Below are 24,846 nucleotides of genomic sequence, written 5' to 3'. Positions count from 1 at the left end.
TGTATCATCAGCAAACTTACTAGCCCACGTTTCCACATCCTCATCCAGGTAATTTATAAAAATCACAAGGTGAATGGGTCCCAGAACAGATTGATACAGCATGGAAACAGGCCCTCTGGCCCAACTCACTCAAGCCGACAAAGATTCCGAACTAAGCTAATCCCATTTGCCCGCGTCTGGCCCACATCCCCATAAACATTTCCTATCCATATATCTTCCAAAAGTCGTTATTGTACCCACCTCAAATCCTTTCTCTAGCAGTTAGTTCCACTGACACACCATACATTGTGTGAGAAAGCTTCCCTTTAAAATCTTTCCCCCTCACTTTAAACCTATGCCCTCTCGGTTTTGGTTCCCCTACCGTCGGAAGGACTGTGTTCGTTCACCATATTTCGGCCCCTCGCCGTTTTATAAGATCACCCCTCGGCCTCCTACGTTGCAAGGACTAAAGACCCAGCCTGTCCAACTTCTCGTTATAACACAGGCCCTCGAGTCCTGGCAACATTCTTGTAAATCTTCTTTGCACTCAGTCCAATTTAACGGCGTCTTTTTTCTAACACTGTGACCAAACCTATACACAATCCGGTCGCTACATTATTTTGAAAATCTGACCCTCTGCTTCTGGCCAACGCAGCCAGTGGAGTCATCAACTTTGCAGCCGCCAGAATAAATATGCAAATTTCCATTAGATGCCCTCTTCGAGTCGCAGAGGCACAGATCTAAATTGTGTCTTCATGCCTCATAACCTTAGCGACTGGACCTGACTCCAAGTACCCTGACAGTGAGGTCCAGGTATTAACCACTCACTGTGTAAAAATAAACACCCATCAAATCCAGATTAAATCTCCTTTCTAGCACCGTAAACCTATGTTCTCCTCTTCTTGTTTCCCATGCTATGGGGAAAAGGGATTTTGACTACCCACTGTAGCAGCCAGGAAGGTATCAATTATCCCATGGGAATCTGGGAGGACACTCTGCTGGCCTCATTAATGAGGATTGAAATTACAGCTATGGAAATGATAATAAAGAACGAAGCAATGCCTGGAAGGTAGGAGAAGAAAGTTACTTTACGAGATGATCAGCAGCAGTGATTTCAGTCCAACCACTGAAGAAGACCCTGAGTCAGGGTGTCAGAGGAGAACTCGCCAAGATCGAATCCCGGCCTGGTTCATCGAGAGTGGTGTTTATAGATTCAAGTAGTGTTTTTTGTAAGTTGTGAAACTAAGCGAAAGACTTCTGTCACCAGAAGAGTTGTGAAAGTAAACTAAAGAGTTGGGTAACTGGAAGAGTTATGAAACTAAAGAGTTAGCAATTTTTTCAAACGGTGTGATGAATATTTGAGTCGTTTGAACTAATCCCGAATAATAAAGAAGGATAGTTGTTCGGCAAAATCATTGGCCGATGTGTTTTACTGTATGCTGCATTTATTTGGCGGAACTGCCCAATATTACATACTTCCATCAGGTCACGCTTCAGCCTCCTTCTCTCCAGAGCAAACAAGCCTAGCCTGTCCAGTCTCTTGCTAAACCTAAGTTTCACCAATCCAGGTAACAGCCTGGTAAATTTCCACTGCACCCTCTCCAGCACAACCACAACCACATTCATCTAAACTCCAGTGTGCCGTCAACTGGCTCTGCAAACAGGTGTCTGGTGGAGCTTTAATTGGCTCCCAAAAGACTGCGTTTTTCATCTTAAATTCATACGAAATGCAGAATTTTGTCTTAAAATCATCTATCAATCTCACTAGTGAAACTGGTCCCCCTTTAAACAAAATTGTTGCGAGTTGAAATTATACATGGACGTTGTAACTTGCTAAATGGTAGAAATATCACCCATCGCGCATTTGAATGATGGCACTGTGGATAAAAAAAAAGCATCTAAAGGTTCACAAATCTGTTTCACGAATTGTTTGTGAACATGGAGCGGGCAAGTTCAAAGAGGAGTGCAGGGTCAAGCATTTGCACAGAGAGTATTGGGTGCCTGCAATGAGCTGTCGGGGGTGGTGGCGGCTGCAGATACGATGGAGACGTTTAAGAGAGTTTCACATGGGCACATCAATATACGGAAAGTGGTGGGATATAGACTTTGTGTAGGCGGAGGGAGATTAGTTTCGTTAGGCGTTTAATTACTAGTTTAATCCGCTCGGCACAACGTCGTGGGCTGAAGGCCCTGTTCCCGTGATTCTGCTCGAATATTGGAGCATCGTGTTATAATAGTTAATTGGTCAAGCGACACTACACCAAAAACAAAACCAACAAAGAGGGTGCCGAGTACTCGCTTTCCGTGACAAGTTAAATGGTGCAAATTTCCTGCACGGAAAGTTGTTTGAAGAAATAACCAACTGTGACATTTACGTGATTGTTGCTCGCCTGCTGCTTCGCTTAGACAACCGGAAAGGAAGAAATTCCGAGGAAGTACCTTTTCTTTATACGGGATGTAACGATGGTTTTTCTTCAGGTCTTCTGGGAGATCTCTTCATGTTCCAGAAGTGTTTCCTGTCCTTGTCTGCATCCAGTTTCTTCATCACCTTCCAACTTGCTGGTAACTGCAATACGTAATAATCGGAAGCATCGCATTATCTCTGACAGAAAGTCAGCATTCTCTCAAGTCAGCTATTCGCATTCTCCTGCTGTTTATCAATATATTATCGTCGTCTGTTCCAGACACAATAACAATTAGAGTATCATGTTTTGGTATTGGTATTGGTATTGGTTTATTGTTGTCCCTTGTACCGAGGTTCAGTGAAAAACTTGTCTTGCATACCGATCAGACAGGTCAATTCATTTTACACAGCGCAGTTACATTGAGTCACCTCATTATAGGAAGGATGTGGAAGATTTAGAAAGAGTGCAGAGGAGATTCGCCAGGATGCTGCCTGGATTAGAAAACATGTCTTACGAGGAGATGTTGATCGAGTTAGGTCTTTTGCTTCTTTGGAGAGACGCAGGATGAGAGGCGACTTGATTGTGAGGGGCATGGACAGAGTGGACAGACAGCACCTTTTTTCCCAGTGCGGCAATAGGCCAATGCCAGAACAAAGGAGAAAAGTTTAGGGGAGACGTCAGAGGTACACAGAGAGTGGTAGGTGCCTGGAACGCACTGCCGGGGATGGTGTCGAGGCTGATGCAATGGGAAAATTTGGAAGACTCTTAGGCACGTAGATATAAGAAAAATGTAGGGTTGTGGGCTGGAAGGAGGGAAGGGTTAAATTGATCGTGGAGTAGATGTTTATTTGGGTTGGCACAACATCGAGGGCCGAAGGGCCTCTACTGTGCTGCACCATTCCATGTTCTAATTATGATAATCGGATTACAGTGAGACAGACAGGACAGGCAGAGATACAGAGAGACAAAGACAAAGTGTAAGAGAGAAAGAGAGACATGAACAGATACAGATATGAAAATGGAATTGCGTGGGTTGTGTGTGTGTGTGGGTGTTTAATTGTGCATGTCTGTGTGTTTGGGTGTATTTGCGTGCGTCTTTGTGTGGTTTTTTTATGTATTTTTGTGTGCGTCTATGTGTGCGTCTGTGCGTGTCTGACTACGTGTATGTCTGTGCGTGTGTTTGTGCGTGTATTTTTGAATGTGTGTGTGTGTGTGTGCATCTGTCTGTGTGTATGTCTGTGTGTGTGTGTGTGTGTGTGTGTGTGTGTGTGTGTGTGTGTGTGTGTGTGTGTGTGTGTGTGTGTGTGTGTGTGTGCGTCTGTGCGCGCAGGCGCTTGGGTGAGGGAGGGAGGGAGAGATCTGAAGAAAAGTGCAAGGCACGGTGCATTTTGGAACGTTAACCAGCACTGTGGTTAAGCTATTCACCATGTAATCCAGAGGATTCTTTTTATCCAGAAGCAGAAATTCAAATCCAAGCACGTTAGTTAGGAAATTGAAGTTCAATCAATCAGACATGTTTTTATAATTTTTTTTTAATTTAAAAATAAATTAACAGCAACAACAGTTTTGCTCGTATGATTACCAGTCCCATTCTGTTCATTACTATTCTTCGGAGGGGGGGGGAGGTGGAATCTTCCGCCCTTCCTCATTTGGGACTTCTCTGACGCTAGACACGCAGCAATACTGCCTCTTGCTCAATTCATCGGTAATTGGGATTGAGGAAGAAGCGATATTGTTGCAATCCAAATAAAATAAGATATCTTTATCAGTCACATGTACATCGAAACACACAGTGAAATGCATCTTTTTGCATCGAATTTTTTGGGGGCAGCCCGCAAGTGTCGCCACGCTTCCGGTGCCAAAATAGCGTGCCCAGAACTTCATAACCCGTACGTCTTTGGAATGTGGGAGGAAACCGGAGCACCCGGAGGAAACCCACGCAGGCACACGAGGGGAGAACGTCCAAACTCTTTACAGACAGCGGCGGGAATTGAACCCGGGTCGCTTGTGCTGTGATAGCGTTACGCTAACCGCTACACTACCGTGCCTGCCTTAACGTGTAAAACAATGAGCAAATTGCCCGGGAACAGCGGAACATGTCTGCCAATGATATACGTAGCCAGAAGAGTACAGAACATCGAGTTCATGTGGCTGCGTCTGAGTTTTGAATTGATTGTACTGTATCCCTGTTTGGTTATCCGTCAATATCTCACGTTAGTAGTTCAAGAAATATAGACTCCGTGGTAGTTCATGCATCTATTGTCTTGGTTTCTAACGTGATGCACTGCAGGAGTATATTTAATATAAACTGGCATCAAGATCAGCACAACATCGGGGGCTGAATGGTCCGTCCAGTGCTGTACTTTTCTCTGTCTCTGAGTGTCCCTTGAAGTACAATATACAGAATTGTAAGTGTAAATTGTTGGTAGATTGGAAGACCAAATTTTTAATTTAAAATAACACTGCTGGGAACATTCATTAGATCAACCAACAACTGAGTGGGATGAGGGTCAACAGATCGATAACCTTTCATTAAAATCGGTCGGGGTTGGAGATGGAACATCGGACCAAGAGTAGAGACATGTTGTGGATGGAGGGAGAGGGTCATGGCACCGAGGGAAAATGGGGAATGGTAAGGACTGCAAAGGGGTTCGAAGTACTGAACGTTACATGACGGAAGTTATGATAGTGGAAAGGGTTACTTGGCAAGTAAAGAAAAGACATCGGTTCAGAGATGCAGCAGTAGAATGGGAAATCAGAGAGCAGAGGGGGCCAAATCAGGCCACCGCACAAAAAAGGAGATAAGACTATTAACAAGCGTTGCATTCTAATACACGAAATCGGCCTTCCTATACTGGTTTGGACTTCTGTGAGGCATGGCAGGCGGAAATGTAGTTGACTTTCAACAGGTCGCTGAATTAGTGGCCAATTTCGGAATGGTAATAAGATGGGTGAATGAGTGACAGAAAGAGACGTGCAAGGATATGATCTGATAGCCACAACGCAGGCGTGGTTGCAAGAGTCTGCACTGCCTTCCATCTGTAAGCTTAGTATTCATGGGAATAAGATGGGTGAATGAGTGACAGAAAGAGACGTGCAAGGATATGATCTGATAGCCACAACGCAGGCGTGGGTGCAAGAGTCTGCACTGCCTTCCACCTGTAAGCTTAGTATTCATGGATATGTGAATGTTTGGAAGGGGAACCAGAAGATGATTGGAATCACTAATATCAAAGATGAGATAGGTGCACGTGTGAGAGGTAATATAGGTTCAGAAAATGTTGTGTAGTCTGGGGATGTTTTGGGGGAATAAAGCAAGGAATGAGGCTGATGTTAGTAGTGTCAGGGCATTCAAACAGCAACTACACCGTCGTAAAATTATGCAAGTAAACAAAACTTTGAAGCATGTACAAAGAGCAGATCAAAACATATGGGAGGCTCTGATCTTCATAGAGAGTGGGTTTGCTCGGAGGACCCACTCAGAGAGCTCATTCTGGCCAGTTCCTCAGAGCAATATTTCGTGGAATTAACCGAGTAACAGGTTGCCACTGGTGGTCATGGGTAACGAGGCAACTTTAGTGACTGGTTTCAGGGTAAATAATCCCCGAGGGTGCAGTGAGAATGTGTGCAGAAAGATTGCGCCAGAAATAACTGTGTTTGCGTAAACAAAAAGAATTAATTGCATTGACGACAGGGTTGGAGGAAATGGACTGAGTCCGTAGAATAGCAGTAAAGGAAGATGGAAGGCAGTGCAGACATTCAATGCACACGGTGCAATTCCACATAGTGGAATTACACACTATGTAATTCATTGCACACAGTAATGTTGTATCCCAGTAAGGAGTAACCCATATTGGGTTGAGATCGGAAAGCAGGAGGCAGGGAAATCAATGAAAATGTATCAGGGCACTGTATCTTTTTAAAAGAAAAGTAATATGACTAAAATGGCTAGAAATCCTTCAGGCTTCGTATCTTAATCAACGAAGTAGTGGTAAAAATAGAGGCAGATGCTTAACGTCTGATAGCCGTTAGGAAGACATGGTTGGAAGTGGTTCAACGCTGGATGTTTAATATTCAGGGTTATTTATCTTTTAGGAAAGACAGTTAGCAAGGAAATAAAATGTGATGCGATAGAAGTGTTAATACGAGACAAAATCAGTACAGTTGCAAGAGGAAATACAGGATGACGCTGGAGGAACTCAGCAGGCCAGGCAGCATCCGTGGATAAAAGCAGGCGGTCGAAGTTTCGGGTCAGGATCCTTCTTCAGGACTGAAGATAGGGAAAAGGGGGAAGGCCAATATATAGGAGGGAAAATCAGTGCAGTGACAGGTGGACAGAAGAGGGGAGGCGGGGTAGGCACAACGTGGTGACCGGTAGCTGCAGGTAAGACATAGTGACAGGCAGGTGCCGGGGTGGAGGCGAGAGCAGATCCAACGGGGAATGGGTCAAGGGTAAGCAGAGTAAGAAAGAATAAGTTGGGCATAAAAAAGAGGTGTAGGCTAGGAAAGGGAAGGAGAGAAGTAGCATGATGTTGGGGTGGTTGTGGGGAAGGGGGTGGGAAGCATCTAAAGTGGGATAATTCAATGTTCACTCCATTAGGCACAAGGTTCCAAGACGGAAAATGAGACGGATGCTGCCTGGCCTGCTGAGTTCCTCCAGCATCGCAGTGTTTTTCATGCAGATTTCAGCATCTGCAGTCCTTTGTTTCGCCAGTACATCTGCAAGATCGGATCCAGGTGTTCAGCCCCTGGGTATTTCCACCTCAGCGTTGTTCAGCATTAATGGGATACTCGTATTATGTTCTACCGTAAAGACTGCTGCAAAAAGGGCTGATGAACCAACGTTGCCGAACAAAGGGGAGCATTACGTTGAAAGTGAAAAACGTATCCGAATACAAATGTCAGCCGTCCCTGAATCCCAAATCCAGAAAAGGGGAACAAAAGGGGAATGAGGAATCTGAAAATAACCTATAAAACCAACAGAAGTTTTGGACCTGATGGAAATTTATAAGATTATAAAGGTCATAGATAGGGCAGACGGAATCTTTTTGGCAGGTTAGAAATATCAAATACCACAGGATATTCATTTACGGTGAGAAGGGGAACGTTCAAAGGAGATGTGCGTGGCAAGCTTTTTTTTGCCTGGAACGGGCTCTCAGAGGAGGGGGGGGAGCGCTGGAAGCAGATACAACTGAGGTGTTTAGGAGGCTTTCAGACAGCCACGTGAATATGCGGTGAAAGAAGGGAATGCGAGTCTTTTGCAGGCAAAAGTGACAGTTTAATTTGGCATCGAGTTCGGCCCAGACGCGGCGGGCCAACGGGCCTGTTCCTGTTCTGAGCTGCTCAACGTACTATGTTATGAGGGCCAACTAGCGAAGAGTATCAGAAGAAAAACAGACAATGGTGGGGGGGGGGGGTTCTTTAAGCAAATAAAAAAGGAAGCGAGAGGTGAACATGAACATTGGCCAGCTGGAGATTAAGGTTGGGAGAATAGTTATGCGGAACAAGGAAACCGTAGGAGAGTTATACAGATTGTTTGACTCGATTTTTAATGTCGAAGATGCTACAAATATCTCACTAATAATTTTGGGACGGAATTAAGTTCTATCGCCATCACTAGACAACTTGTACTAGCTGAATAAATGGGGCTAAAGGATGAAGGCCTCTTTCATCCCAGTATCCTAAAAATGGCTTCGGAAATAGTGAATGCAAGTGTTACAGTATTTTAAAAATCCTTAGATTCGGCAGCAGTCGTAGGTGAATTAAATGGTCCCAGTGCGGCACCGTTGAAAAAAGAAAGGAGGTTGATTTGGAAAATCGTATGTCAATCAGGCAGAGTATGTGTGGCGGGTTAAGCGTGTCTGAGACATTTATTGGAGGTTTTTTGAGGAAGTCTCGACCACAGCAGGTAAAGGGGAAAGAGAAGTGTTTGGTACGTGGATTCCAGAAGGCCTTCAACCAGGAGTTTCACCAAGTGTACAAGATGATAAGAGGTATAGATCGAGTGGACAGTCAGAGACTTTTTCCCAGGGCGACAATGGCTAACACGAGGGGGTCATAATTTTAAGGTGACTGGAGGAAGATATAAGGGGGATGTCAGGGCTAAGTTTTTTTTACACAGAGAGTGGTGGGTGGATGGAACGCACTGCCGGCAGAGGTGGTGGGGTCAGATACATAAGGGACATTTAAGATACTCTTAGGTAGACACATGAATGATATAAAAATAGGGGGCTACGTTGGAGGGAAGGGTTAGATAGATCTTAGAGAAGGTGGTGGGGGAAGATACATCAGGGACATTTAAGAGACTCTTAGACACATGAATGATAGAAAAATAGGGGGCTACGTGGGAGGGAAGGGTTAGATACTCAGAGCAGGATAAATTGTCGGCACAACATCGTGGGCCGAAGGGCCTGTACTGTGCTGTAATGTTCTATGTTCTCTGTTCTAAAAGGTTAATTCACGAGATAGGAGGAAGTGGTGTTCAAAATGATATACTAGTATGAATAGAGGACTTGATTAACACCGAGTAGGGATACGGAGATAGTGTTCAGGTTGTCAAACTGTAACCGGGGGTACCAGAAGGATGATTGCTGCCATCACAGCGTACTATAATGTATATATTATTTACTTCAAGAAAGGAAGCTGATATGCGGTAGCCAAATCTGTTGTCAACAAAAAATAGGCGAGAAGGGATGTTATGAAGATAATCGTGTGACAGTTCACAGAAAGAGATTGATAGGTCACACGAATAACTAAACGGACAAATGGAGTACAATGTGGGGAAATGTGACGTTGCTCACTCCGCAATAATAAAAAAAAGAAGAGATGACGATTTAAATGGGGGGAAAAAACATCGCAAGAAGCGACAGTACATGGGGATTTTGGGTCTTGTGCATAATTCCCAGAGAGCCGGTTCCGAGGTGCGTTCCGTAATAGGAAAAGCTAATGGAGTGTTGGTCTTTGTTCAATGGGATTGGAGTACAATAGCAGGATAGTCTTACTGCAACTGTACAAGGCACTGATGAGAGACACAAGAGACGGCAGATGCTGGCTCTGCATCTCCCCTTTGCCAATCACTTCGAACCCCCTCCCATAGTATCACTGATATGTCAGTCCTCGGCCTCCTCCACTGCCAGGAAAATTCCAAGTGCAAACTGGAGGAAGAGCATCTCGTTTTTCGTCTTGGAACCTTGCAGCCTAACGGCATGAATATTGAATTGTCCCACTTTAGGTAATGCGCACCCCCTTCCTCCCTCCCCCCCCCCCACAAACACACCCACACCCACTATATCTCTTTTTTCTACCTTTTCCCCTCTCTCCATAGTTTTGTCCCATCCCCAAGTGGATCTGTTATCCCCTCCACCTGCGCGACACCTGCCCATCGTTATCTCTCACCCGCACTTACCTATCACCACCTTGTGCCCACTCCGCCTTCCCGCTTTTGTCCGCCTATCACTGTTCTGCTTTTCCCTCCTATATATTTGGCTTCCCCTTTTCCGATCTTCTGTCCTGAAGAAGGGTCCTGTCCCGGAACGTTGACTGCCTGCTTTTCTCCACGGATGCTGCCTGGACTGCTGAGTTCCTCCAGCATCATAGCGTTTCTCATATGGAATTGACTTGGTTGCTCTGAGAACCAGCACGCAGACTATGGGCGGACTGGACTCGTTCCGTGCTATATGGCAGTAGGAGGGGCAGCGCGATGTTCTGACCTTATTGAACACAGAGTCAACCGCACAGAAATAGACCTTTCTGTCCATCGAGTTCGCGGCACCCATCAAGCTCCCTTCATCCCATGTTATTCCATGACATTTGGATCAACTGGCCACAGATTCTACCATACAATACGGGCAATTTACAGTGGCCAATTAATCTACCAATGGTACTTCGGTTGTTAGAGGAAGCCGGAACAACCAAAGTAAACGCACGCTGTCACTCGGAGAATGGGCAAGCTCCACACACGCATAGCGCCGGAGGCTAGGCCCCCAGAGCTGTGAGGTAGCCACTCTACCGTTGCGGCCATTGATTCCTGAAATGACACTGCTGCTTTATTGCATGTTTCAAGTTCCCTGAAAGCATACCTTACTCGCTTGCAACACGTTTTATTGGACACATTTTGTAACTGGCGTGAATTGCATTAAAATTTACACAACTTCCTGATGTACATGAATTCTAGTTAAGGCAGCTGATGCTTTAATTGTTCCAATTGGAGAAAAAAACTGAGGGGAATTTGGTACCTCATGCAGCGCTGTTGCCACACCGCTGAGGGTATCTGAGTTCGATCCCGACCTGGGGCTCTGCCTAACCATTGTTTGCGCATTCCCTCTCTGAATTTCCCCCAGGTCCACTGATTGTCTCCAACATCCCAACGATGCGCCGGCCCGTTAATTGGCGACGATAAATTGCCGCTGTGTGACAGGAGGGTCAGGGTGAGGGATTTGATGTGAGAGAAAGGGAAAGTGTTGGAATGGAAAATGATGCCATAAATATATATGGGCTGAATGGCCTCGTTCTGCGACGTGAAATAACATGTGATTTTTGTGAGGCACGATATTTAGAACATAGAACAGTACAGCACAGAACAGGCCCTTCGGCCCACAATGCTGTGCAAACATAGCTAATCCCTCTTACCTACAGAATGCAAAATATCCCTCCATTTTCCTCTCATTCGTGTGCCCATATAAGCCCCTCTTAAAAGCCCCCAATGAATTTGCCTGCACCACCCTACCAGGCAACGCATTCCAGGCGTCCACCACTCTCTGAGTAAAAGACATACCCCTCACTTCTGTTCTGAACCTCCCCCCTCTCACCTTAAATGAATGCCCTTTGGTATTGGATCGCTCAATAATGGGAAAAAGATATTCCTTGTCCACCCTATCTATTTCCCTAATAATGTTATACACCCAACAGATCACCCCTCAGCCTCCGCCGCTCCAGAGAAAAATGCCCATATTTGTCCAGCCTCTCTTTATAGCACATGCCGTCCAATCCAGGCAGCATCCTGGTAAACCTTCTCTGACCCTCTCTAAAGCCTCAACATCCCTGCAGTGAGCTGACCAGAATTGTACACAATACTCTAAATGTGGCCTAACCAGAGTTCTATAGAGATGCATCATAACGTCTTGACTCCTGTACTCAATACCCCGATTAATGAAAGCAAGCATTCCATAAACCTTCTTACCCACTCTGTCTACCTGTGTACCACTTTCAATTAGCCACTGACTTGCACCCCAAGGTCTCTCTGCTGTTCAACACTTTTAAAGATCTTGTACTTAAGAGTGTACTGCCTCTTGACCTTAGTCCCACTAACGTGCAACAACCTCACATTTATCCTGGTGGAGAACATTCTGTCCTGTTGCTTCACCGCCCAATGCGGATCGCGCAGGATCGCAAGAGGCTGCAGAGCGTTGTAGACTCAGCCAGCTCCATCATGGGGCAAAATCCTCCCCACCATCAAGGGTATCTTCAAGAAGCGGAGCCCCAAGAAGGTGTCATCCATCACTATGGCCATCGGGGAGGAGGTACAGGAGCCTGAAGGCCCACACACAACGATTCAGGAACAGCACACGCAGAATGCTGGAGGAAATCAGCAAGTCATGGAGCATCTATGGAGGGAAATGAAGAGTCGACTCTACGGGCCGTGGTCCTTCATCAGAACTGTGATCCAGGAATAGCTTCATCCCCTCCGCCATTACCCCATGAACCCATGAACACTGCCTCATTATTCCTTTTTTGCACTTTATCTATTTTATTTTTAAATTTATAATATTGTTATGTCTTTGCACTGTACTGTTGCCACAAAACAACACATTTCACGTCATAAAAGTCAGTGATAATATATCTGATTCTGGTTGTGATTCTGGTGATGTCCCCGATCTGGACTGCCTGCATATGAAGTAAAGCCTTGGAAGCGGACCATATCCAAATTGAGACATTGGTCTTTATGAAGCTTGGCTGCCACTGAGAAAGGCGACTGACAAAGGACTGGGGAATAAAGCGAGTAGAAGCATGGCCAAGACTTGCGACCCGTCCAGCATTCAACACGATCGTGGTGTTATGTCAAATCGGCGCATCCTTCTTGCCTTGAAATTATCTACCTCGAATCCCTTCATATCCAAACATCTATCGAGCGATCTTGAATATATCCGGGGAGGGATTACCAAAGGTCCACGGTCCATTGAGTGATGAAATTTTTTCACGTTCCAAGCGACCCCTTAGTTTGAGACGATGACCAATCGTTCTAAACATACTAGTTGCTGTCTGCAATTTCCCACTTGAAACCCTGTTAGATTGTAATATATATCGATCAGATATCTCCACAAGCGTCTAGCTGCAGAGAGTGGAGGCCCAGATTACGTAAATGCTCATCATTAGAAAAACTTTCTTTCCAGCGTGGAAAGAACAGAGATGTGCACGGTTTTCCAAGTCCGTTCCAACCACGGTGTTCTGCAATTGCAATAAGATGCCTTCATTCTTGTCATCAAATCCTATTGGAAAAGCATCGAATGTATTTTGCTCATTCCTAATTGTTTGCTGTTCCTTCACCTTAACTTGCAATGATACCTGAACAAGCTCTGAACATCAGCACGTTTCAGTATCTCACCATTTTTAAATTAACTTTTCTGCACTTTTCTAACGAGTTTGATCAGGTTGAGCGAACTGGGGCTTTTCTCTTCGGAGGGTAGGAGGATGAGAGGCGACTTAATAGAGGTGTATCAAACTATGAGAGGCATAGATGGAGTGGACAGCCAGCATCTTGTTCCCGGGACGACAATGGCCGATACCGGAGGAACCTGTGTGAAGTCAGTGGAGGAAAGTTCAGGGTAGATGTCAGAGGAAGTTTTTTTTTTACACAGAGAGTGGAAAGCACTTCCGGGGGTGGTGTTAGAGGTTGATACAATAGAGACCTTAAAAAGTCTCTTAGATAGGCACATGGATGGAAGTAAAATGGAGAGTTATGGGCTGGGTTGGATTGATCGTGGAGTAGGTTTATATAGGTCTGCACAACATCGTGGGCTGAAGGGCCGGTACTGTGCTGTACTTTTCTATGTTCTATGATGACGCCGTGGTATTCTTCCACACTACGTTCCCTGCCTTTCCCTGGCTCATTCGCCGATCTTGTCTTTTCGCTCTGAAGTCTCGTCATAAACGATCCTGCCACCCAGTTTCCAATCATCAACCAACTTAGACATATAACATTTGGTCCCCTCATCCAAATCATTTGATCTACCTGGTGGAGTCCCAGCCCAAATTCCTACCATACCGCACGGCCACATCCTCCCAACGCGAAAATAGCACAATTATCCCTTTTCTCTGCTTAGTATCCATTAACCGAGCATCCAATCCCGGACAATATATAACTAGCTCGTATACAGAGGGTTGTAGACTCAGCCTGCTCCATCACGGATACAACTCTTCCCACCATTGAGGGTATCTGCTAGAGGCGGTGCCTCAAGAAAGTGGCATTGATCATTAAGGACCCTCACCACCCGGGACATGCCCTCTTCACGTTACTGCCATTGGCGAGGAAATGAAGACCCACATTCAACGTTTCAGGAACAGCTTCTTCCCCTCCGCCATCTGATTTCTGAACGGTCTATGAACCCACGAACACTATCTTGTTATTTCTCTTTTGCACTATTTGTTTGTTTTTGCAACTTATAGTAATTTCATGTCTTTATATCTTGCACTGTACTGCTGACACAAAACAACAAATTTCACGACATAGGTCAGTGATGATACACCTGATTCCGATTCTGATTCTGCTCTGGGAATATACTGACCTCCATTTGTGTTCCGAGTTCTCACTGAAGAGTAGATTTGCGCCATTAAATTCGTGGAGTCATGGAAGCATACATGGTGTCACAGATTTATACAACACGCAAACAGGCCCTTCGGCCCACCTCGTCCATGCCGACCAAGTCGCCCAGACATTGGAGGGTCGGCATTAATCTGGAAAGGGTGCAGAAAAGATTCCCAAAGGTTTTACCTGGACTTGAGGGTAAGAGCTATACGGAGAGACTTGAGTAAGCTGGGGCATTTTGTCGCTGGAGGATAGGAGACTGGGAAGTGACCTGATAGAGGTTGATAAGATTATGAGGGGCAGAGATGAGGTGGAGATTCACTGTCGTTTTCCCCAGGGTAGGGGAGTATGAAACTAGAGGGCACACATAGGTTCAAGGTGAGAGGGGAGAGATTTAAAGGGGACCTGAGGGGCCTTTTCACTTAAGTGGCGGTGGATGTGTGAAACGAGCTGCCAGAGGAGGTGGTAGAGGTGGTAGGTATAATTACAGCGTTTAAAATGCATTTGTACAGGTACACGGATAGGGAAGTTTAAGAGGGATGTAGTCCAAACTTGGGCAAATGGAACTAGTTCGCGTATGCACCTTGGTGTTTCCCCGGGCCATTGGGGAGTCTAAAATTAGAGGCCATAGATTTAAGATGAGAGCAGAACTATTTAAAGGGGTCGTAAAGGAAGAGTTCGTCACGCAGAGGGTAGTGGGTGGATGGAAAGAGCTGCCAGAGGAAGTAGCAGAGGCCAATAAAATTACAAGGTATAAAAGGCATGTGTACAGGTACAGAGATAGTGAAGGTCCAGAGGGGTATGCAACGAACTCAGGCAAATAGGACTAGCTCACGTAGGCACCTTGGTCGGCAAGGATATGTTCGGAAGAAGGGCTTTAACTTTATGACTCCCTGAATTCGAGTTTCTAAAATCTGCTTGAGTTTTGCGGGTTGTAACCAACACCCTCAAAGGGGAAAATTTCAGAGCAGAAGGAAACTTCATTTCCTCCTCAGTTTCAGCGAAACTAATTTGCGTATCGACAAAGTATACCTTTTGTAAAGCACCAGAAACCTGCTTCTAATTTTAGGAAAAGAAATCACACGTGTTTAAGAACAATCCTTGATGCTTTTCTCTAAAAAAAAACAAGGTTAATGCAGCTGAGGATCATTGGTCAGGAACTGAAGATCTATTTGCAGAATAACGTGGTGGGGAGTGCGTGTAATCTAATATGTTTAAATGTACAGCGTGAGCCAAAGCAAATTCTGCAGAATTGCAAAGGTGATTGTTTTGTTTTGGATATCTGGCTTTTTTTTAATTTCATTTTGGTAGTGGAGCTCCATCTGGGGCACTGATATTCCCGTTGTTATTTCCAAGTAGAATAATCAAGTCAAATGGGGATATTGGTTGGTCGGGACTGAATTCCCTGGAGCGAAGGAGGCTATGGGGTGACCTTACAGAACGTTGCGAAATGTTGAAGGAATAGGAAGGGCAGATAGTCTGACTCTTTTTTCTCGGGGCAAGGGAATCTAGAAGTAGAGGCGATAGGTTTAAAGCAAGAGTATAAAGTTTTAAAAGGGACTCAACAAAAGTGGAAATGATGCGCCTCGCCCCGTTCAGCAAAACACAGAGAGATTGCCAATAACCGGGGAATACCCAACACGAGAAAGATCAGCTTTTTCCCACTCTTCACTTCCTTTCCGATAACCAAGATCACAAGACAAGGGAGCAGAAGTAGGCCATTCGGCCCATCGAGTCTGCTTCAAGGAAAAGGGAACTAGGAAAAAGAAATGAGAAATTGGGGGGGGGCAGGTGACAAAAAACTATTCTAACCCCAATTTCGAGCCTTATCCCCATATCCCTTGATACCCCGAATATTTAGATATCTATCTCTTCTTTAAGCGCCTCCAATGATCTGGCCTCCACTGCTGTACGTGGCAAGGAGTTCCACAAATTCACCACCCTCTGGCTAAAGTAATTTCTCCTCATCTCTGTTTTAAACCTGTACCCTCTAATTCTAAGATTGTACCCTCTGGTCCTGGACTCACCCACCAAGGTAAACAGCCCAGCCACATCTACTCTGTCCAGTCCTTTCAACGTTTTAAATATCTCTATGAGGTCCCCTCTCATTTTTCTGTACTCCAGTGAGTACAGTCCAAGAGCCTACAAACGCTCATCATACGTAAGCCCTTTCATTCCGGGAATCGTCCTCGTAAATCTCCTCTGAACCCTCTCCAACATCAATACATCTTTCCTAAGATATAGGGTCCAAAACTGTTCACAGTATTCCATATGAGGCCTCACTAGTGCCCCGTAGAGCCTCATCAACACTTCTTTACGTTTATACACTATACTTCTCGAAAAGAATGCCAACATAGCATTCGCTTTCTTTACCACCGATCCTACCCGGTGGTTAACTTTTAAGGTATCCTGCACGAGTAACCCCCCCCCCCCTCCCCACCGTCCCTTTTTACTTCTGTACTTTGAATTTTCTCTCCTTCTAGATAATAATCTGCCCGTTTATTTCTGTTTCCAAAGTGTACAACAGCACATTTCTCAACATTGAATCTCATCTGCCATTTCCTTGCCCATTCTCCTAAACTATCTAGGTTTCTCTGCAACCTTCCTGTCTCCTCAATAATCCCTACTCCTCCACCTATCTTGGTGTCATCCGCGAACTTAGCCACAAAACCATTTACTCCATCATCCAATTCGTTAATGTACAAGATAAAAAGAAGCGGACCCAACACCGACCCCTGCGGAACACCACTAGTACTGGTAGCCAACCAGAAGAATATCCTTTTATTCCTACCCTCTGCCTTCTGCCAACCAGCCAATTCTCCACCCATTCTGTTATCCTAACTGTAATTCCATCACCTCTCATTTTAGGAATCAGTCTCTTATGCGGCACCTTGCCGAAGGCCTTTTGAAACTCTAAATACACAACTTCTACCACCTATCCCTTATCCACCCTACCTGTGATTTCTTCAAACAACACCAATAGGTTGTTCAGGCAGGATCTTCCTTTCACAAAACCATGTTGTCTAGGACCTATCTTGCCTTGCACCTCTAGGTATTCCATAACCCCATCCTTGAGGATCGATTCCAATAACTTTTCCACCACTAATAGGTCTGTAATTTCCTTTATGCTGCCTCCCACCCTTTTTATACAGTGGAAATACATTTGCGACCCTCCAGTCCTCAGGAACCATGCCAGAGTCTATCGATTCCTGGAAAATTATCACCAGTGCCTCCACTATCTCTAAAGCCACCTCCTTGAGAACACGGGGATGCACCTCCTCCGGTCCCTGATGTCCCCCACAGTGAAGACCGATGCAAAATACTCATTTTGTTCTTCTGCCATCTCTTTATCATCCATTATAATCTCTCCCGCACCGTTATCAATTGGTCCTATATCAACCCGTGTCTGTCTTTTACTCCTTATATATTTAAAAAAAATTTAGTATCCTTCCGAATGTTATCTGCCAGCTTCCTTTCATAATTAATCTTTTCTTTCCTAACGAACCATCACAGCGCATTGTCCCGATTCCAGTGCGCTCTCGCCGTACGTCAACTTTCTGTCTGATATTTTAATCGCAATGAGGGAAATGAAACCTGTGCATACATGTACTTGTGCGTATGACAATAAACTCGATTTTGACATTGACGTATTATTTAATTGCAATAGTTGCAACAAGTCACAGGACATATTACTCTCTAATTCTGTTCGAAGGGTCACAACACACGCATTTTAACCACAGAACCATAGAACAATACAGCACAATACAGGCCTTTCTGCCCACCATGTTGTGCCGAACTTAAAACTACGCCTAAGACTATCTAAACCCTTCCTCCCATGTATCCCCCTATTTTAAATTCCTCCATATGCTTATCTAACAATCCTTTGAACTTGACCAATGTAGCTGCCTCCACCACCACCCCAGGAAGCACATTCCATGCACCAAACACTCTCTGGGTGAAAAACCTTCCTCTGATATCTCGCTTGAACCATTACTTTAAAGCCATGCGCTCTTGCATTGAGCATTGGTGCCCTGGGAAAGAGGCGCTGGCTGTCCACTCCATCTATTCCCCTTAATATTTTGTACACCTCTATCAAGTCTCCTCTCATCCTCCTTCTCTCCAAAAAGTAAAGCCCTAGCTCCCTTAGTCTCTCCTCATAATGCATACTCTCCAATCCAGGCAGCATCCTGGTAAATCTCCTCTGCACCCTTCCAACGCTCCCACATCCTTCCTATAATGAGACGACCAGACCTGGACACAGTACTCCAAGTGTGGTCTAACGAGATTTTAAGTTTTTTTTTTTCAATTTGACCTACGTTTTGCTGTCTCTTCAAACATAATTAACACTGGAATGGAGAGACAGAAAGTTCTGCATTAGACTCTAGTGACTTCCGATATAAGTGCTAACAATAGAAGACAAGATCGTTTTATAACGTCTGCAAAATGCTTTTCCTTCAATTCATGAAGCTCTATGTTGAACAAAAGATCGGTGAACTAATTCCGAGGTAAGGAATCCCATTCATTCCGTTCAGAGATCCATGAGAGCTCATTCAATATATTAAATCTTTACACAGCACAAAACAAAAATCATAACGAGAATCTGGTGAAATTGGAGCTTGTACACTGGGCAAACGGTAACGTAAGAATATTAAAACCAAAACGAAATGAACAACGTTCTACTGTTGAAAGTCAGTTGGAGGCGAGACGCATGAATTTAAAACATATAAGATCAGACGGGGGCTTGACAGCAGAGACGTTAAGCTGTTTCCCCCGGCACCAATGTCACGAAGGAGGGGACATGGCTGCAAAATAACGGACGGTCGCTGAAAGCTGCAAGCCCCTATTCTTGGAAGTTCTCACTTTTATCCTACCTGGAACAGGATGTAGATTATCGTCTTTAAGTTTTACATTTTTTTAAACTTTTTATTCAATTTTTATTCACAGCGCGGTAACAGGCCTCTCCGGCCCAGCGAGTCCGCGCAGCCCATTTTAAACCCGATTAACCTACCCGTATGTCTTTGCAATGTGGGAGGAAACCGGATATCTTTCCAGATCCTGATGGAGTGTTTTTCTCCGGCTACCATGAAGGAACACATCGGTGCCTGAAATGAGAACAGCAACATATTTTTAATTTCCTCGGTCTGTTCCAAGAACCTTCTCGTTCTTTTTTTAATTGCATTCCTTCTTTCCTCCTTTCTTCCATAATTCCGTTTTTTTTCTTCGTTTACTTCCTTCACTCCTTTTCTTTTCTTTATTTCCTTCTTTCTTTCTTCCTTCCTTCTTTTACTTCCTTCCTTCCTTCTTTCTTTCCTTCTTTCCTTCTTTCCTCCCTTCTTTCCTCCTTTCTTTCTTTCTTTCTTTCCTCCCTTCCTTCCTTTCTTTCCTTTCCTTCCTTCTGCCTGTTCTTCCTTCCTTCCTTATCTCTTTCTTTCCTCCCTTCCTTCCTTTCTTTCCTTTCCTTCTGCCTGTTCTTCCTTCCTTCCTTCTCTCTTTCTTTCCTCCCTTCCTTCCTTCCTTTCCTTTCCTTCCTTCTGCCTGTTCTTCCTTCCTTCCTTCTCTCTTTCTTTCCTTCCTTCTTGGTCATTCTTTCATCCGTTATTTCTTTTTGTCCCCTCTTTCATTCCTTCCTTCGTGTCTTTCTTTCCTTCATCCTTTCTTTCTATCCCTCTATTTTTCTTTTCTCCCGTCCCTTTTCCTTGCTTTCGCGTTCATTTTCTTCCGTTTGACCATCAGCTATTTATAGACCACCTGGGGGGCATATGTCCTCCAGTGTGTGGGCGAGGCGAATGGCACAATCTGCCGGGAGGTGATGAGGAACTTGAAGAGGGAATTTTTAAATGAGATTGATTTAGGATGAGGGTTAAAGGCGGATTGGTGGTCGGTGCGGACTTGTTGAGCCGAGGTGGTTGTTTCAATGTCTTTGACTCCATGATATGAGCTTGGGATGAGCTTGTGTGTGTGTGTGTGTGTGTGTGTGTGTGTGTGTGTGTGTGTGTGTGTGTGTGTGTGTGTGTGTGTGTGTGTGTGTGTGTGTCTATATATGTGTAATTCTGTGTGCGTGTCTATCTGTGTATGAGTGTGTGTGTCTGTGTCTGTGTATGTGTCCATGTGTGTACTCTGTGCCTGTGTGTGTGTGTCTGTGTCTGTGTGTGTATGTGTGCCCGTGTGTGTGTGTGTGTGTGTGTGTGTGTGTGTGTGTGTGTGTGTGTGTGTGATTCTGTGGTGTGTGTGTCTATATATGTGTAATTCTGTGTGTGTATGTCTATGTGTGTGTTATTCTGTGTGTGTGTATATCTGTGTATGAATGTGTGTGCGTGTGTCTGTGTATGTGTCCATGTGTGTACTCTGTGCCTGTGTGTGTGTCTGTGTCTGGGTGTGTATGTGTGCCCGTGTGTGTGTGTGTGTGTGTGTGTGTGTGTGTGTGTGTGTGTGTGTGTGTGTGTGTGTGTGTGTGTGCGTGATTCTGTGTGCGTGTGTGTGTCTATATATGTGTAATTCTGTGTGTGTGTGTGTATGTATGTGTGATTCTGTGTGCGTGTCTATGTATGTGTTATTCTGTGTGTGTGTGTATCTGTGTATGTGTGTGTCTGTGTCTGTGTATGTGTCCATGTGTGTACTCTGTGCCTGTGTGTGTCTGTCTGTGTGTGTGTATGTGTGTCCGTGTGTGTGAGAGACGTGTGTGTGTGTGTGTGTGTGTGTGTGTGTGTGTGTGTGTGTGTGTGTGTGTGTGTGTGTGTGTGTGTGTGTGTGTGTGCCTGATTATCAGTAAGGGACAGAGTAAAACGACTAGCGCTGTTTAACTGGCTGACTGAGGCGGTGGGGTCTGTGGGGTTATGTCATGGCAGTTGAGACATTATTGCAAAGTATAGCCCTGCCCTGTTAAAAATGTCAGACATGGTTTCTGTAATCGCGATGCCAGCTCAAGAAATGAAAACAAGAGCAGGTGGCTGAAGGGAAGGCTTTCTGAAACACGCCTTGTTCCAAAAGCAATGAAGGTGATCGTTGTCTGAACACACCTGGTCATAGAGGAGACACAAGGGACAAAGAGACCTCGCAGTGGAGTCATGCAGTGGAGACAGAAGAGACTGAAGATGCTGTAATCTGCAGCAACGGGCGATCTGCTGGAGGAACTCGGCGGGTCAAACAACATCTGCGGGGGGGGGGAGGGAGAGCGGAATTGTCTACAAGGGCGGAGAAGAACTTTTCCAAGAGAATAGTGAATCTGTGGAATTATCTGCCTGGGGAAGCAGTAGAGGCAACCTCATTAAATATAGATTAAGACACGGTTAGATAGATTTTTGGACAGTTGGGGTATTAAGGGTTATGGGGGAAAAGTAAGTCGGTGGATCTGAGTCCACGTCCAGACCAGCCATAATCTTATAGAATGGCGGAGCAGGCTTGACGGGCCTCATGGCATAGTCCTGCCCCCATTTCTCACCTTCTGACGTACCTCACCCACCACACCCCCCCCCCCCGCCACCAACACACACACACACACACACACACACACACACACACACACACACACACACACACACACCCCCGCACGGATGCTGCTCGACCGCTAGGAGCAGATTAGCTGTTGTTCAATGGAAGGAAAAGTGGTAACAAGTAATGCTTGGGTATAAGTGATTTTGGTTGAACCAAAGGGATGTCTGTGTGTAATCGGTTATTGATCAGAGAGAGGAAAGTGTCTTCTCGGGCTTGTACGAAAATCACTGCTAAATTTTTTTGTGGATTAACAATAAGCGTTCTCACCTGTCATGTGTTAGCTCAGGATACGATGACAAAGGTCAGATGTAATGTACGTTTTGGGTTTAATAATAACCAGACAGCCAGCTTCCATTGGAAACGTGGAAGGAAAACAGGTCATGAGGTCACAGGGAGCACCGCAGGTCAGAAAACGACCTGCGTTGCTGAGAGGTTTGCGCTGCCTGCATCGCCACCGTGTGGCCATAGACAGAAGTACAAACACCGAACATGTGAGGATCGCCGAGCATGCCAGGCAGATCCGTGGAGAGAGAAATAGAGCCATATAACATGGGTTGGGGGGATGGAGGCAGTGGGTCATGCCGGAAATGTGGAGAGAGAAACACAGTAAATGTTTCAGTTCCGCGAAGAATCATGGGCGATGGTCGGGACCAGGGGACAACGTGATGGGTCAGGTAACCGTATGGCTTGGCTGATGTCAGTGTGATGGGGAGCGGGCAGTGTACTGTAGCAGGGGACGCGGCGAGGCAGAGGAAGAAGTGTGAGTGGTAGGCGACGGCGTAATGGGGAGGCGTGGAGTGAAAATAAAGAGGTGGTGTGGAGGCAGGGGAAGGGCATATTGAGGCAAGGTCCAACGTGAAAGGGCAGGGCAAGGTGCGATGAGCTGGGGTGCGGTGTAATGACGACGTGGAGCATATTCGAGGCATGGTTATTTGTGACGCATTGTTTTATTCATCAAGGGATGTGGTTTTCAAGGACTGAACCAGCATTTAATTGCCCATACTTAATTTCGATTGAGAAGGTGGCGGCGAGCTGCCTTCTTGAACCACTGCAGACCTTGAGGGTTGGGGATAGCCACAATGCCGTTAGGGAGCGGGTTCCTGGATTTTGACTCAGCGACGGTGAAGGAGCAGCGATATATTTCCAAGTCAGGATGTTGTGTGGTTTGGAGGCTCCCCATACCTGTTTCTGCTCTTGGCCGTCTTGCTGGTAGAGGTGGTGGGTTTGAAAGGTCGTGAGTTGCCGTAATGGTTGGTGGCAATGTAATGAGTCAGCGGACAATGTTATGGGCAAGGGTCGTGTGGGGAGGGAAATACAATGTAATGCGACGAGGGACTGTGCAGCGGACCAGGACAGAATGACTCGGGAGAACGTGGTGGGCATGATCCAATCAGCAGTGCTGTGAGAGTAGTGGAGAGAGGTCGGGGCAGGAGCCAGTGCAGTGGGGACGGGGTAACGTTAATTGGGCAAGGGGCACTGTGTGAATCAGAAGTGCACCGCACTGGAGACGTGCAAAATGCAACCGGGCAGAATGCAGCAGGGAGCAGTGTATCGTCACAAGATGTAACTATGCGAACAAGGGGTAGCATGAAGGAGCAACGGCCAATGTGGTAGGATAAGTGAGAGTGTGATGAGGAGGGGTTCACTAAGAGCGGGGGTAGACAACACAACTGGGCAGAGGAGAGGGCGGCGGTCAGGGGAAAGGGCGGGGGGTAAGGGGATTGTAATGTGGCAAGGAATAGCGTGGTGTGACGGCGAAATATGTGAGATGGAGACAGAAAAATGTGCGAGACAGGAGACAGTGTGAGACGCAGCTGATAAGGCGAGGGAGAAGGCACAACATAAGGACACTGAATGGTGGGTATTGGTATTGGTATTGGTATTGGTTTGTTATTGTCAATTGTACCGAGGTACAGTGAAGCACTTGTCTTGCATAGTTCGTACAGATCAATTCATTACACAGTGCATTGAGGTAGTACAGGGTAAAACCAATAACAGAATACAGAGTAAAGTGTCACAGCTACAGGGAAGTGCATTTCAGGTAGACAATAAGGTGCAAGGTCAACGAGATAGATTCTGAGGTCGGAGTCCATCTCATCGTATCAGTGAACCGTTCAATAGTCTTAGCACAGTGGGATAGAAGCTGTCCTTGAGCCTGGTGGTACGTGCCTTCAGGCTCCTGTATCTTCTGCTAGATAGGAGAGGGGAGAAGAGAGAATTGCCCCGGATGGGTGGGGTCCTTGATGACGCAGGCTGCTTCGCCAAGCCAGCGAGAGGTATAGACGGAGTCCATAGAGGGGAGGATGGTGTCCGTGATGCGCTGGGCTGCGTCCACAACTCTCTGCATGGGAGAGGTGGGGAAGTGTGACGAGGCGGCGGAGGATGCGGCAATTGTGGGGGTAGCTAAAGGGCAGGTGATGCGTGAGAGGCAGGGAAACCTGTGAGGAGCAAGAGGCAGTTCGAAGGGTCAAGAACTGCATGTGAGAAGAGGATAGCACGAGTGTGCAGACGACGGAATAACGGGGTCTGACTCGACAGGGGACAGTTTACGGGGGCGCAGCAAATGTGAGGGATAAGGGTAATGCGAGGTTGCAGGAGGCAGGACAATGGCGAAGAGTCGGTGTAATTTCGCAGGAGACATTTGACGTGACGGGGAACACTTGTCATACCATAGAACCATAGAACAATACAGCACAATACAGGCCCTTCGGCCCATCATGTTGTGCCACCCTTCAAACCGCACCTAAGACTATCTAACCCCTTCCTCCCACATATCCCTCTATCTTAAATTACTCCATATGCTTATCTAACAATCTCTTGAACTTGTCCAATGTATCAGCCTCCACCACGGCCCCAGGCAGCGCATTCCACGCCCCAACCCCTCTCTGGGTGAAAAACCTCCCTCTGACATCTCCCTTGAACTTCCCACCTATTAACTTAAAGCCATGTGCTCTTGTATTGAGCATTGGTGCCCGGGAAAGAGGTGCTGGCTGTCCACTCTATCTATTCCTCTCAATATCTTGTATACCTCTATCATGTCTCCCCTCATCCTCCTCCTCTCCAATGAGAACAGCCCTATCTCCTTTACTCTCTCCTTATAATCCATACTCTCTAAGCCAGGTAGCGTCCTGGTAAATCTCCTCTGCCATGTGTCAGAGGAATGTGCAAGGG

General features: G+C 45.8%; 1 protein-coding gene across 2 annotated transcripts in view; it reads right to left on the bottom strand.

Annotated features, from left to right (window-relative positions):
* LOC127566440 (Fc receptor-like protein 5) overlaps positions 1 to 24,846 on the bottom strand; it is a 121,186-nt gene that overhangs the window by 81,173 nt on the left and 15,167 nt on the right. Inside the window, exons 3-4 of one of the 2 annotated variants that reach the window (XM_052008853.1) lie at positions 19,193 to 19,286; positions 2,419 to 2,545 (exon numbers count right to left, since the gene is read on the bottom strand). The gene's annotated coding sequence lies outside the window, so the exon portion shown is untranslated. The remainder of the gene's footprint in view (positions 1 to 2,418; positions 2,546 to 19,192; positions 19,287 to 24,846) is intronic. The other variant, XM_052008854.1, reaches the window with a different exon arrangement.

Source organism: Pristis pectinata, chromosome 41 (genome assembly GCF_009764475.1).
Source record: "Pristis pectinata isolate sPriPec2 chromosome 41, sPriPec2.1.pri, whole genome shotgun sequence".
Classification (NCBI taxonomy): domain Eukaryota; kingdom Metazoa; phylum Chordata; class Chondrichthyes; order Rhinopristiformes; family Pristidae; genus Pristis; species Pristis pectinata.
Note: the sequence above shows the minus strand (reverse complement) of the source record. Positions and strands in the feature narration are given on the sequence as shown.